The sequence below is a fragment of the Channa argus genome, chromosome 21, assembly GCF_033026475.1.
Source record: "Channa argus isolate prfri chromosome 21, Channa argus male v1.0, whole genome shotgun sequence".
Taxonomy (NCBI): domain Eukaryota; kingdom Metazoa; phylum Chordata; class Actinopteri; order Anabantiformes; family Channidae; genus Channa; species Channa argus.
Genome location: NC_090217.1, coordinates 13,487,964 through 13,501,165, shown reverse-complemented (window position 1 = coordinate 13,501,165; position 13,202 = coordinate 13,487,964). Strand labels below are relative to the sequence as shown.

The window sequence follows — 13,202 nt, the reverse complement described above, 5'->3', positions numbered from 1 at the left end:
ATATTGAAATGAAACTTAGCCAACAGAGATGGAAGGGTAGGATGTAAACAGAGCTATGTGGGCAGGAGTTTAACCTGCTGCCATCACAGTTGTGGAGTTAACTCTGTGGCTTCATTCAAAAGTGCTTCTGAGAAAAGGCCAAAGCTGAGCACGTCTTAGATGCAAATTTGGCCGGAAAACATTTGAAATATGCATTTTACTTAAGCCAATCCAGCTTCTGTTATTTCAAGCTACTGGCATTCAGAGAGGTAAAGTAGCTTTATGGGGATTAAATGAGCTTGTAATGGCCCTTTTGATATAGCAAGCCACCTTCAAGCCACTTGAAAGACATCTCCAATCTTCATAAACAATTGGAGTTAATGTAGTCGCACACAAACACACAGCCGACTCCATCCCCCCCCCTCCATCCTCCTCTCTTTGTCTGTCTGTCTTCACCAGATACTAATTGTGTGGGGAGGTAAACACAGCAGTCAAGTGGAGAGGACGGCGAGTCAAGCGTGAATATCAATCTCCCCACATCAGTGTCATCAGATGACTTTGACTGAGTTGAGGCGTCTCATTAGAGTGGTGGAGCCGGGGGCCGCGGGCAACAGTATCACCCAGGTGGAGGGGGCTCTGAAGTTACGGAAGTCTGCAGACTCACCAGTTAACAGGTAAGTGTGTGTGTGTGGGTGTGAGAGAGGGAGACGGGGCCGTCGATGTATAATCCAACCCAGGGAGGGAAATGTCACGTTCCGACGGAGTCACACTCCTCCGGATGTATTCACGCTCAGGCAGGCAGGCAGGCACATAGAACCGCACGAGTGCATAGCTATAAATGTGTGACCACTTTTCCATATTCACGCACCTTATTATTATGAACTTGTGCCACCAGCAGTTCTTTGGCTCCCACGTCAGAAAGTGACAGCAAGAATTGCCCGGGTTGCAACTGTTGTCAGACCTGGCAACTAATTTCTGATAACTTTTACTTTGCTGGCAAGATTTTGGCAATAAGCAGAGGTGGAAAAGGTGGTTCTAGTGTCACTTTTAGTTTTTTCTTTATAATTTTCTCACCAGACTGGATAGACAGATCATTTGAGTTTTACTTGTACGTTTTGGGGAAGTCCATGGCCTAAGCCTCGAATTACAAAAGTAAATTAAATTTAGGATGCAGCTGCATTGAACAGTGTGTTCAAGGTAGCTAAAGGAAAGGTACTGGGCCTTTTCATATTTCACATTTAATCAAAACTACAACTATGACTATCGGCTAATTTAATACAATAAGACTTTGTTGTCAGGATTAAGGTGAAGCATGAACAAGTGAGACAATCAACAGAAACATTATTAGCAATTGTCACAATCAATATACAGCTGTTTTTTTTCTTTCTTTTTTTTTAGAATCTGTGATATTTGGAGCAGAAAATGGCAACAAAATGTTCACTGCTTTCAGCTTCTCAGAAAGCATAAGTTAACTTTTTATGTTTTATGTTTAGCTAAATGATAATTATAATAATTTAAAATCCAGTTTTCTGCTTTGATTTGCTCTTAAGTTGCTTTGATATTAGACCAATCATTTGATTCTGAACATCAGCTTGTTCCAGGTCTCTTTATTGAAACGACAATTTCTATTCAAACCTACGATTTTAACTTTTTGACTAGAAGTCTATTATTAGTCTGTTATTTTATGTTTTCTCCCATTTCACAGATTTGGTGATTTTAGAGACTTAGAGACTAAGCTTTGTGGTCTAACCACAGATTGATCCGGGGTTGAGGAGGCTAAATATGTTTTTGCCTTGAATTCAAGACAAGAAAGTTCCTTACGAACACAAAACGACTTAAACATGCCACTGAGACTCCTCTTATTTGTGACTGAAAGTTCCTGTGTGAGGTGACTCGTAAAGGAAACACACTCTGAACTCTGCCCCGATCCTCCTGCATTAAACATTATGCATACCGTCCACTTTCCATTTTGGAACATGCATACCAAAATAATATCCTCTACTGCTCATTCCCAGCTCCTCTTTTTTTTTCCTCCTCTTCTTCCCTTCGCCTATCTGCTTTTCTTTCTCTCTCGGCGGCTCCCTGATAGGCCGAATCTCCAGTGGCCATGTTCAAAACACTGGGCCAGAATAGCTTGGGCCCTAGGTAGATAAATATTTATGAGGTGCATTTGCTTCTTACCACAGAGGAGAAGTAGAAATAGTGTGTTTCCAAGGTGAGCAAAACAAACAACTTCAAAGGAATTTAAATGCAGTTCATGTAAATTTTCTCCAACAGTCACATGTTCCTGCGGAGATTATCGTAAGATTGTTAATGAAGGATTCACGCCCGACGCCAGATGACCTGATTATTGTCTGTTTGCAGAAAGAGGAGCCCAAAGGCACCAGAGAATGAAGTCGATGGAGAGAATCAAAGCAAGTGTGTTGCTGTATATTTAGTCAAGAACTCCTCAGCCATTAAGTCCTGTCATTTGGACAGCAATTGGACGAGCAGCTACATTATTCATTGATCAGAGTGGAGTGTGATTAGAAACAGCAGTGCTAATGGATGACATGAAAGAGCTGCTCAGCACAGATGAGGCCAGAGGGGGGTGGGGTGGGGGAGGGGGTCCCTGGTTGTCATCTATTTACTGTTAATCTGTACCAAAAAATGCAGGCTTTCGAGACTATGACTTAACACCTGAGATATAATTGTTAGCAATAAATCTGTGTATAGTGTCTCTGTTGATTGGTATTCTCAAACTCAACTTGTAGCCAGCTGCTTTTCACATGTAGCTCCATCAAATGCAGCCAAGCGAATGTCTAATTACCTGTTAATCATGATTCAGCTAGCCGCAGAAACGTGATGGTGCTGGCTGCACGTGTGTGTGTGTGCGAGTGTGAGTGCACGTGCGTCTCTGTATGGGTTGGGAGGGTATGTTTGTTGGTTGTGGGGCATCAGCAACGCTCAGATCATGTCTCTTTGATGTGAGCGATAATTACTTGTGTAGTTCAGATAATTAGCAAAAGTCCAGAATAAAAGTAAATAGACTAACTGTCGCTTTCACTGTAGTTGGAGTGAGCTCAAGCTGCGAGCTGAACAGTGTGCAGTTTGCCTCCTTTCAAACACTTAAATTAGACAGAGGATGTGCACTTTTATTTTTTTTGAAGTGGTACATTTACATCCGTGCTGGTAAAAGTGATCTTTTAACAGGTGTTTTTACAGGTGTTGTAGAGTACGACAGCACATTTGCTATGAGTAGTGTTATAAATTCATGTGGCTATAAACTGAGATGCATGGAATCTCATAATCTGCCTCAGGATGTGTCAAATGACTCAGTATTGAAGTGAAGGCTTCATGTTGGCAAAAGAACAAAATATGAAGGTGAAATTAGACCGAGGCGAGTTCACCAGAGTACTGTAGCTAGAGCCTATTAACTCTGCTTGAGGTGAGTGGCTTAAGGCTACATTACAATAGCAACCAAAATAACAAAATAAAACTGAATCTATGACAGAACTGCTCACAGCTGAGTTGCACTGTACATATTGTATCATTTGAGATGGAAGAAGAGAACACTCTCTGGTTCTGCTGCCTTGACTTTGAGTTTTCTTTTTTATTGTAAATGTGTTTTTATTGTTTTTCATGAGTCCAACCAAATATAAAAAAAAAACAAAGAATAAAATATGCAAGTGGACAATACAGTAGACGGGATATGTAAAAGGGGTGTTTAAACCTCTGGGACCACACACAGATCTGAAGAGATCTGAAGAGAGATTAATTTTCATATAGCTTAACTTTTACTTTTAAAACCTTTTTTATATCTTGTATTTGTTACATATTTGCACACCTCACCTCAGGCCCAGTATGGATTTGAACTTGTCACCAATTGAGATTCTGTAGCCAGGATCTTAAACATACTGGGTTATTAGGTAAAATGGTTAATTTTTTCTTGTTTATTTAGATTTTAATTATTCAGTTATTATTTTTAAATGTTTTATTATATTTCTGTAACATCTTTTATGCAACGCTGGCGGTGGAAATATTAAATGCTTGCATAATTTTTGTTTTTAAATTTAGTAAAAGTTAATACACTGAGTGTAACAAATTTCTCAGTTTAGATGTAGATGTGTGGACAACATTTATATACAGTGTGTGTATGAAAGTGGGTTTAAATATGGGGGTGATAGGGGTTTTTGTATGTTACTGCACAGATGTGTGTGTCTAAGTGGCTTCATCCTGGCTCTTATGGAGAAAGGACTTCCCCGTCACTCTCACCACCATTCTCCTGCATTCCAAGGACACTGTTGTGATTGACGGGGCTTAATGTGTATCTTTACAGGTATTGGGTTTGATCTGGGGGGCTCTGCAACAGGCCTTTTATTTTAGATTTCTCTGCACTGCTGTCTTCTCCTCCCTGTTCTCAGTCGTACAAACAGAAACAGAATTACCTCTTCTGGAGCAGCCTCTGCCTGCCCGCTTGCTGCATTGTGGTGAGATTGTGTGTGGATCTGTGGTGCTGAGCGATGATCTGCTGCTTATGTTTTTTTTCTAGGGATTGCAGGGATGAGGCGAGGATTTGAGCATGTAAAAGACACAGAACGAGGAGGCGTGTGACTGTGAGTGCTTGTTTTGATGCACGTGTATGTATGTTTTTTATATGGACAGGTGTTGTTGCACACATATAAATGTTTGCCTGAGAAGGGGAGGTGATTGTAGATGCACCTGCTGCAGCAGAGTTGTTATTTCCCTCCCAGAATTTAGCTGAATTGTCTCACTTCCCCTGCTATAGTGGCTCACGCTTCAAAGCAGTGATGAGATGAAATAAAACAATGATTTGTGACGGGCTTGTCAGAAACTCCACACCCTCATCTATATGGGAGGGGGTGGCAACTTCTGGTTGCATAACAGGCAAAACTTTTACCACCCCATATATACATCAAGGCCTAATCATGTCCATAAATGGCAGCACAGTTCCTGGGCTTTACTCTGAGGCATTTGAACAGTCTCCACGGTGACATTACCTGTCAACATCTACATAAAGGGACTGCATTTTATAATAAGGTACCATCAATCGCAAAGGCAGGCGGAATAAAGATGCCTTGAACTTGTCGTTGCTGCAATACTGTTTAGATCTTTGAAATTTGTAGCATGAATACAGCATGTTCCCTGTTGTGAAGCTGTGTGCATACATGCAGGGCCCCATTCTCCCTGGCTTTTAGATAGCTGACTCTTGTCTCCCACAAATCTGTGGCAGTAACATCCTTATCGCTGGTGAAAAGCCTGCCATCCAGGTTTATCCATTTGGTGGCTGAAGACTGACATTACTGCAGTAACATCCCTTCTTATCTCTCTGTTTCTCAGGCTGTGGAAGCAAATGCAGACCAAGACAGAGCTGAGAAGAAAACAATTACTTTCTAGGTGGAGGCACTGCTTAAATGGTGTCTTTTATACATTCATGCATGCGCCCACACAAAGTGTGATGATGCTGACGAAAATCAGTCATTGTATTCTGAATCTCCTGGGTTATCAACCTGTACATTACTGCTTTATTTATTATTTAAATTATTTTACCATGTTTTAGTACCTTCAGTTCTCTGTAGTCTTGCTTAAATTAAAAGCTACACTAGCTAATGTCTTTGGAATATCTTTAGTAGAAATATGGTTCAAAAGTACAGGCTTCTGTGATCCAATCTCATTGCAATCAGTAGTCCAAAGATTTTCCCTATTTTAGCCTTTAGAGTGAGTCTTTCCATTCTGAACAATCAAAGATCCGTTTATTTCTGTATAATGGGTAAGTTTTGAGGCATTCTTATTGTAATTTCTCAAGTGTAATATCTGAATGGTTGGGTGGAGCAGAGTGGGGTGATTTCAAGTCCCGTGATGATGCCAGCTTCCTAACAGTTGCATATTTTGGCTATAATGCAAACTCCTCTAATCCCGAATATCTGAAAGATCCTTACAATGGAACTGTGCTCTGTAGTTTTAGCTAAAACTGTTGCCTAAAACCTTGAGTCTCAAACCCAACCTGCTGCTTCAATTTAGTACTGCCTATTAACTTTTCAGGCTCAATCCGCTCGCTTTCTTTCCCACTGGGCATTGTCTATTCACATATTATATATGTGGATGCAGACAGAATAACTGGAACCTGACTCAAGCTTGAATCTGTAAACAAACTGTACCCACAGTTGTTTGCATAATAACAATCTAATACACTTTTAGAAGACCATGAGATTTATGGATGTAGTGAGAGAGGCCATGAAGTTGGTGTGAGAGAAGAGGATGCAGAGATGATAGATGGAGGCATGTGATTTTTTTTCCCTTTCAGGGGGCAACCCACCCCTCTTTCTACCGGGCTTGGACCAGCACTGCACAGCTGGTGATGGGAATGGGCTGTTGGGGGGTTCAGTGTCTTGCCCAGAGAAACTTTGACATATAGCCGGGACTGGGGATCGGATCACTGACCCTGTGGTCTGTGGACGACTGCCTTTACTGATTCAATAAAAAAAACCTGCAGAAGCTCCTTTTACTAGGCAGCAATACACACGGTTACTGATAAAGTGTCATTTCTGAACTTCATTTGTCCGGAAATGATTGTTTATAACATTCATATATTTTTAAAAAATAAAAACCTTAAATCATTTTATATTAAAACTATCATGTAGTAGTAATGTTGAGGCTGATCGGTGAATAAATTACACGCTGTATATAATTTCCTTAGGTGGTTGCTGCTCTCTGGGTGCAGATGCAGGGGATTGTAGCCCTCAGGTAGGAAGTCATTAAAAAATAAAAGATGGATGTCCAACAGGTGAGAAGAGAATTGTTGATGTACTTTCTTTCCTCCTCTGCTTCCTTTTTTATTACTGGATCTGGCACAGTTCTCCTGTCAAATAAACTCCCCAACTTATCTTGCTAGATGGCGACAATAAAATCGCTGCTGTTTCATTCCCCACAGATCACCGGATTAAAAGTGATCCTTTCTTCAGCTTTTTTTATTGCGCCCCGTCCTTCCCTCCAACCAATCCGTTAACAGGGTTTAGTCCCTGTTTTTCTTTAGGGGCCTGTTAATGCCACCAGATATTTCCCTGTTGCATCAGACTTCTTAAAGGTTTGTGTTCTCCTGTGTTTTTGCTTTCCTAGCTGTCCACACTCATCTGTTAAATAAAAATGCAGTGTATAAGGACCTAACAACTTTCTCACCCCATCTTTTCCCCTTTGCTTCCTCTTTGTTTTGCCTCCTTGCTCCAACCTCCTCCTCTGAGGCTATTGATTGTGGAACAAAGGGATGAGACTGGAGTTGACCCTCAGATTACAAATGCATGGGGTATAATTACCTGCAGTGCTCTGTCTCCACACACTCTTTGTGTCCCGGCACCGACTCCCTCTCTGTAAACAAAAACACAGCTGAGCTGATAAGGCAAAAAAGCTTAGCTAAATTAAACATGTCAGTTTTTTTAATGGAGTTTATTTACTTCAGTGTGTTTACCTATTAATGTCGGGTATGATTTCATCTGCATAGTGGTCCGGTGTGTGCTTATACGTGTAGTTCTGTGGGTATGCTTGCCTGGAGTTATCGGGGCTGAAAGTGAATCCCCTGTCCCTTAAACTCACAGGACAGAGGAAGTAATATCCAAATCTGAATGTGGATATAAGAATTGCTTCACAGACACGATCAGTCATTATATCCTTTGAAAAGTAAGGTGAGGCCACATTGTGAACGTTGGCTAATGGAAAGTCTTTAGTGGAAATATTGATTCCTCAAGAGGGAAAAAGGTAGTGGTTTTTGCATGTTACAGCTCATTAAGTAGAAATACTTGCATAAAATTAATTAAGGTTGATTAAAGTACTACAAGAATATTGCACCAAATGAATAAAAGCACTCTTGGCTTAGAGGTCTCTGTGCTTTAGGATTTATGGTGTTTTGTCTGGTTGTGGTTATGAATTGGATTGGCTGGCTCATTGGGGGTCTTTGCTGGATGTTATGTTAATGTTCACCTACAAAGGGAGCTGTTTTACAGAGTTAATAAGAAAGTGGTGATCACAGCCTGTAAATTCCATTTGATCAGATATGTAACATGCATAAGCATATCGGTTTGATTTTACTCGTATTCTATTCCAATCATCCATGAGTCCAAGTGGACATTTCTGCTATATGTGATAAAATTTTCTTCCAAGTGTTTTTGATATATCTCATTCATAGGAATGGGACAGGTGTGAGATCAGTGACCTTCACCTTTGTGCTTTGACCACCAAAATCGAATCAATTCATCCTCGAGTCCAAGTGAATGCATGTGCCAATTTTGAAGAAATTTTTTTAAAGACATTTATGAGGGTGGGATTGACACACTGGCAACCTGGAAAGTGCACAGATAGGATTTGAAATAGTTGGTGCTGCTCTGTGGTACACTTTAATATCTTCTTTCACACATGTGCTGGAATCCTGATCTTCTCTGGACTTTACCCTCTGGAGAATACCCAGAGTTTATCCTGTGAGCCCTCTAGTACAAAGTGTGGATTATTTGCATGAGCCTGTGTGTGGGTAGAGGGATTCTCCTCTGTGTCCAATTGTCACGAGGATTTAAAGCAAGTGAATGGGTGTGTTGACATCTTTCTTTTTTTGATGCATGGCTTTGATGTGCTGCAAACAAAACACTGTATCCTGCAGCATACTTTTTCTATTATGTTGTGCTTCTGGTATGTGCTGACCCCTCACTGAAACCGAGAGTTTGGAGTTTTTCCTGCTAGAACCTTTCTGACCTGAACAGTCTCCTGCTGTTTGTTACTTCTGTGAAACTCAACTCCAGATTTAAATATCTGAAATATCATTGTATTCTGTAACGTTAAACATGGAATCTAAGGCTCTAAGACCAAACCATGAAAAAAAAACAAGATTACAAATACATCACCCTATGCCACTAAACACTGATCTATTGAATTATAACAAATTAAGTAGATAGATGAACAAACACAAAAGAACCTCCTAAAAATCTTTTTTCATTAAGCAGCAGTGGCCTCCGCTAAAGGACATCTGAATGCTTAAGAGTTTACTCAAAGACAGTAATAGTTGAAACTATGCACAGTTTGAGACATGCTGTGATCTCAAGAATTGTCTTTCATGGCTGTAGAAGCATCTACCTTGATCAGCCAAAAAAAGAGCTTGTGGTGTAATGTTTACTTAATAACTTGCAAAGCCAGACTCAAACATCTTACAACACACACAGTCAGTGGCCAAAGAGTTTTCTGACTCATTTACAGAGGTAAAGGAGCAAAGCAGCCGGGGGAGAGTCAGCCAAACAAACGATAACTTCAGTTATTTCAGTCTAAAATGACTAATACAGAGAGACTGCCACGATGTGACTGTACATCTCATTGTGATAAATGAAGAAGCTATGAAACTCATCTCAGCCACAGACAGTTTTATTGTTCAGTTTGTAATTTTGTATATGCCACTTAAAATAATAATAAAAAAAAAACAATCCATTTAGCTTGCTCTCCAGAGCCACCATAACAACAGAAGGGTTTTTTTTCTCTTATCACTGGTTCTCACAAACAACAGCATGGGATTTAGCACAGTAGTTAGCACAATATAACGCCTCACATGACAGAAAAACCATGGGAGCTACGTGATAGCAAGACCTACAGTCCTGTTATTAGGCTGTATTGTCCAATTTCACCAGAGCACAGTATGTCTCAGTTGTCTCCAAGCTTTAAAAAATTCTCCCCACTCCTTTATTGTTATGCATTAAAAGGGGAGAGCAGATGGATTGGCATGGATGTTATTTATCTGTTTGTTTAGTAAAAGGATCAGGAGGTTCATATGTTTCTACTTTCTTTTAATAGCATATGAATATTATTTGCATTTCCCAAAAAGCCAGAGAGTCTAGGCACTTTAGGTTTATTAGTTTGCATTCTGAAATGCTTATTCATGTATTCATTGATGTCTAGTCATGGTTTATTAATTAATGTAAGACAAAGAGTTCCCATCCCAAACAAAGGTGCATGTTTATGTGCAAGTATTTACACATTATTTTCATAGGATTATGATTTAGTCCTGGCTTGGTAGCCAGACTTAGCCTTGCTGTAGCTTCCAGGTAGGCTTTGCCAGTTCATCCCAGTCCAGTCTACACCAAGCTTGGCCTAGGGAAGCATCCTGTGCATGTTTGCATGTGTGCAGCCCATGGGTCCATCCATCTGCATTCTGACAGGGCCTGGCTCACTCCCAGCCCTTTAGCACAGGCCACCAAAGTGGTGCCACGTTTTCTATATGCCTCCTGAAGATGCCGGGGGAATAAACTGCGGGCGAGTGTGCATGTGTGGTGAGGGCACAGGCCCAAGTGTAATAGGTTGACAAATCACCCGCTAGCTGCGAATGAATGAACAGCATATGGGAACGAGTGCAAATATGTCACCAAACTGACACAATTCCACCAAATTACTTTTATCTTGGAAAACAAAAATGAATTAAAGCCTGATGCATATCTCAAGCGACCAAGGAAAAAGCAAGGCTGCAAAGTGCGAAGCCTGCGGTTTTCAAATGGCTATTTGCATTAGAAAGAAAAAGGGAAGTAAGAGCCCTGCTGAAGGTCAGTTGAAATGGATAAAGGCAGGCATTTCTTTCTGACTTGTTTGCCTGAAAAACAAGTTAAATCAACAAGCTTGTTGATAGAAATGGGATAAAACCTTCATGGTCAAGAATATTAATACCATATTTAATTTCTTTGACTGTCAACCTGGCCCACTTCGGACCCCTCTACCCCCCCCCAAAGGCCAGAAAATACATCACTGCGTTAGTATTCCACATTTTTCAGCTGAGGACAGTGAACTGTGGTGAGATGGGAAGAGACAGGCAAAGGGAGGAGGGATGGGAAAGAATAAAGTGGAAAGAGTTAGGTAGGTGGTCAAGGCACCACCTGTGATCCACAGTAAAACTAAACCCTCTCATTCCCTATCCTCTCCTCTTTTCTTCATCCCTTTGTTTTTTTAAGGCCCTCAGAGGATATTGCCGCCATATTCTTTCAGTGGTAAAACGTCCCCAGGCACAAAGCTATTTCAGATGCTTTACCGGCGGGCCCAAAGTGATAGAAAAGGTGTAATTTGTTTTGACTTTGCCTCTCACACAAACCAATCTCCCAGTTTTATTTAAGTCCCCGCTCTTCTCTTGCTCTCAGCAGCATGTGACGGCAAACAGCAAATCTCAGGTTGCCATGGATCTCCGCTATTTATAGGTTTGTTTGTGTGTCTTTGTGTGCGCTTGTTGCTCATGCACCTGCATGTGTGTCTTTTTAATTGTTGGAACTTGTGAATGTGTTTGCATATCATCCCCCCCCCCCCTCCCCTCCGCTCTTGTTTGTTTCCATCATGCAGTTGAAATACTGTCATAGTCAAAGTATTGCATCCGGATTTGGTTGCAACCCACAATTGCTAGACAAGGGGGGAAAAAAAGCTTTGTAACTTTGAATCAGACTTAAAAAATATATTCATGCTGTATTCCCAGTGCACCCCTATCTGGGCTGGTATGAGTCGAGCATAAAGAGATGAAGCAAGAGAGCCTAGGAATAGCGACAAGAAGTCAAAAAAAACACCTGATTGTCCCGAAATAGAGAGCTTCATTATGCCAGAGAAGGGAAGGATCCAGCCCCCGTCTGTTGATAATCAATTCCCTCTGGTGACTTGTGAACTGCACTCTTCAGCCATGATGCAGGAAAAGAGAGCCTGGCTAAAAGAAGCTCTGTAAACTTCTGTGAGAAAGCTGCCTTCACAGTTTGCTTTGCACAACAACAGATGCCAAATTGATAAAACGTTTCAGTTCGTTTCCCTCACTTTTAACTGTACTCTTTGTTTGACTCAGGGCTGCTTTATTGTCAGGAAGTAATTCGCTATCCCCACTAAAGCAAATGGTGAAAGAGAAGGGAAAGACATTCGACTTGATGCTGCCTCCCACACACAACTGTCTCCCTGTCACAGTCGTCCTCTTTTCTAGCCACCACAAGCCACTTTTATCAGTGTTTTCTGCTTCATGTAAACTTTTTATTTTTTTAATATTTTTTTGTTCTGTATTTGTTGTGCACAAGGACACATGGAGGGGAATAAATGGTTTAAAAAAAATCACAAAATTTCAGACTTACAGTAGCTAGTGTTGCTGTCCCATTTCAGCATGTCTAAATTTGGTTCTGCAAAGAAAAAGGAAGGTGGGACTGTACATGAAACCCATCATATATCCAGGGCTCTAATTACTTCCATGCTCCTCCCTTGTGTCTTAGATGGATTCTCAGGAGCCAGAAGTGGAGGATCAGCACTTTCTATCCCTCCTACCTTCTCTATGTTCTTTTTCTCCTTTGTCACAGCAGGGCTTGTGTTATTAACCTTCTGTCTACTCATGCAAATAGGACGCTGTAGTCCTTTCCCGTTGGAGGCTGGTTATAGACAGTTGAGCTGCCTTTTGAAAATGTCCATGTCTTCTGTTTCCTCTTATGCTAGACATCCTTCAGTATTTGGCTGGGTTCCAGAGTACGAGAAACCAGCAAATCATTGTCACATTTCACATGAGAGTTAAGAGCGGAAACAAGGGAAGCTGTGGACGGAAGCTGGAGCTAAAGCATTAATAGAGAGCAGAAAGAATAAAAATGATAAAATAGACTTTTATGATGAAATGTTGCTCTGTTCGTACTTGCCTCTGCTCACGTGCAGGTTGGATGAAAATGTAAAACTGCAGAACATAAAAAGGGTCAGAGTGTACTTGGTTGTGATGGCTAGAGCTCTTCACTCACACGGCTGCTTCCTCGTCCTCTTATTGCGGCGCTCTCAGCCTCATCGTTACAGCTGCTAAGCACCTCTCAAGGTGGTTATTATACCTCTCATCACCACAGTGCACAGATTGGGCAGCAACAACAAGAACGAAAGCCAGGCAGAGACCGCAATAATCATCAGATGTGAATCAAGCGCGAACTGACATCTTCAAAGAGCATCCTCCCGGCTGATAAAGGGCCAGCCTGTGTCCTCACCATAACAGCCCTCCAACACCATCACCACCGTCACAAGCTCAAACCCCACCCCTGCAATGACCACTGATGAGGGCTTGTAGTGTTGCACATAAAAGCTGTACTCATACTCTTCTCTGTCCGGGCACATAAAAGTGACAGTTGCCATTTTAAGTGCTACTTTGTAGCTTGTAACTGCAGACACAATGGGATACACAGTTGTTAAAGGCCCTTAATTTGGCTGTTGTGGGAGTGGAAATGCAGTGCAAA

The 13,202-nt window shown here is 41.2% G+C and overlaps 1 long non-coding RNA gene across 2 annotated transcripts in view; it reads left to right on the top strand.

The window, feature by feature from the left end:
* The window catches only part of LOC137106594 (uncharacterized), a 224,861-nt gene that overhangs the window by 336 nt on the left and 211,323 nt on the right, over nucleotides 1-13,202 (top strand). For both annotated transcript variants that reach the window (XR_010911978.1, XR_010911979.1), the window contains exon 2: nucleotides 439-653. This is a non-coding gene — a long non-coding RNA (uncharacterized lncRNA). The remainder of the gene's footprint in view (nucleotides 1-438; nucleotides 654-13,202) is intronic.